The 2,573-nt window shown below is 43.3% G+C and overlaps 1 pseudogene; it reads left to right on the forward strand.

The window, feature by feature from the left end:
- Positions 1-992: 992 nt before the first annotated feature.
- Positions 993-1,734, forward strand: LOC105822449 (annotated as a pseudogene).
- Positions 1,735-2,573: the final 839 nt, after the last annotated feature.

Here is a 2,573-nt window from a genome sequence, read left to right on the forward strand (position 1 = left end):
CCTACCCCAAAGGATTGCTGTGAGCATGTGGAACACTAAGATTACTGCCCAGCATATGAAAAGCAATCGTCATCGTCATCATCACTGTTGTCATCCTGGGTGGATGATGGTTACTCTCTCTGGTCCAGCCTTCACAACCCTGCCAGCATGGTCTTCCTCAAATACTGCTTCAGTCTCTCCTCACACTCCAGCCTGCACCTGGTCTGCCTTTCCCCCCAGGACAAAGTCACCTGGTGTGACACGATAAACTACTACCAAGCTCTCACTTGGAAGGCAGGAATGCAGGAACCCGAGGTCGCAACACGAAACCAAGCTGGTTTTTCAAGATGCTCTTTAACTTTGTGTTGTTGTTACTAACCTAGGTGAAGAGAGCTGAGTTAATTTTAGTCCTCAGTTCAAGCCCCATTCTCCTCATTAATCCACATAGGTCCTTTCCCTTGCTTTATGTTTAATGTATTCTCTTCTATTCACTTTCCTTACTCCCATATTCCCCCGCCCCAACATTCTGTTTCCAAGTATTTGTGCAAAGAGGTGTTGTTATGGTAAATGCACGTGCCTTAACTTACACAGATGGTTTGTGGAGCGTTCCTCATACAGTCTTAAATTCCCTGCTACTATGAGGACATCTGGTCTCCTCTAACTGCTTCCTGGGACCCCTCACTGTGCACCCTCAGATTTGACTACCCCCTCTCCCTCCCATGATGGTGATGGATGATTTCCTCCAACTGTCCTCTACAGCAAGCCAGGAAAAAGAGGGATTTCTTGAAAGATGGTATTGGGAAATATTCCTACTGTGTGGATAAAAATAAAGCTGGATCCCCACCTAATGCTCCATACAAAGTGAACTCTAGATCAATTAAAGACCAAAATACAAAAGGGAAAACAATGAGATTCATAGAAGAAAATGTAGGTGACTATCTCAGCAACCTAGGGAAAAAACTTCTTAAGCAAATCTTCAGAAGCACAAAATTCACTCTTTTGCAGCTGGAACCATGGAGAGTATTGAAGAGAAGACAAAAAAAAAGGTTCCTGCCGTGCCAGAAACCCTTGGAAAAAAAGCAAAGGAATTTTGCAGAGCTGGAGATCAAGCGCCTAAGGAAGAAGTTTGCCCAAAAGAGGCTTCCAAAGGCAAAGAGGAAGCTTATCTATGAAAGAGCTAAGCACTATTACAAGGAACATAGGCAGATGTACAGAACTGAGACTCGAATGGCTGGATGGCAAGAAAGCTGGTGACTTCTACGTACCTGCAGAATCCAAACTGGTGTTTGTCACCAGGATGGGAGGTATCAATGGTGTGAGCCCAAAGGTCTGAAAGGTGTTGCAGCTTCTTCACCTTTAACAGATCTGCAGTGGAACCTTTGTTAAGCTCAACAAGGCTTCAGCTAACATGCTGAGGATTGTGGAACCATATATTGTACGGGGTACCCAAACCCGAAGTCAGTAAATGAACTAATCTGCAAGTGTGGTTATGGCAAAATCAGGAAGAAGCAAATCGCATTGACAGATAACGCTTTGAATGCTCTATCTTTTGGTAAATATGGCATCATCTGCATGGACGATCTGACTCATGAGAACTATACTGTTGAAAAATGCTTCAAAAAAGCAAATAATTTCCTGTGGCCTTTCGAGTTATCTTCTCCACAAAGTGGGATAAAGACACCCCATTTTGTAGAAGGTGGAAACGCTGGCAACAGGGAAGACCAGATCAGCAGGCTTATGAGAAGGATGAACTAAGGTGTCTGCCATGGTTATTTTTGTAATCTGGCTAGTTAATAAATAGTGACTGCTTTCCAATTTAAAAAAAATTCAAAAATAATTCCTTGACTATTTCTTCCATTCAGATTGGTTTTCCAGTCTGCTCTCACCTCACGGTTGACCCTTCTCCACTGCCGAGATTGTCTTTTGTTTAAGAGCAGTTGTAAGAGAAAAACAAAACTTTAAAGCCAGGCTTTTCCCTACTTCGTTTCCCTCTCCTGTATATTAAACGGGTAGGGTTTTTTGTTTGTTTATTTTTTTGTTTGTTTGTTCACTTTTTCCCCTAGGCCCCTCCTTTGCCCAGAATAGGGGTCAGCAAGCTATGGCTGTGAGCCAAATCCTGCCCAACATAGATTTTTGCACAGCCTGCTAAGAAAGGTTTTTACATCTTTAACTGGAAGATGAAGAAGGAAGAAGAGGAGGAGGAGAAGGAGGGGGGGAGGAAGAGGAGGAGGAGGAAGATTTTGTGACACACAAACATTCTACGAAATACAACTTCCACTGTCCACAAATAAAGTTGTATTGGAACACAGCCAGGCTTACTCATTTATACATTATCAAAGGCTGCTTTCCTCACTACAATTGCAGAGCTGAGTAGTTATGACACAGACCGTATGGCTCAGAAAGCCGAAAATATTTGCTACCTGGTCCATTACAGAAAAAAGTTGCGGGCCCCTGAACTAGATCGTGTGCCCCTTGAGGACAGGAGTCAGATTCAATGTAGCTTTTATTTCCTTGACTGCTTAGCACAGGGCCTTGCTGGTAATCGCTGCGGTTTCTATCACATAAGACCACTTCTGGCTTCAAGTAACAGAATA

The sequence above is a fragment of the Propithecus coquereli genome, unplaced genomic scaffold (assembly GCF_000956105.1).
Source record: "Propithecus coquereli isolate 6110/MARCELLA unplaced genomic scaffold, Pcoq_1.0 Scaffold61, whole genome shotgun sequence".
In the NCBI taxonomy this organism is placed as follows: Eukaryota; Metazoa; Chordata; class Mammalia; order Primates; family Indriidae; genus Propithecus; species Propithecus coquereli.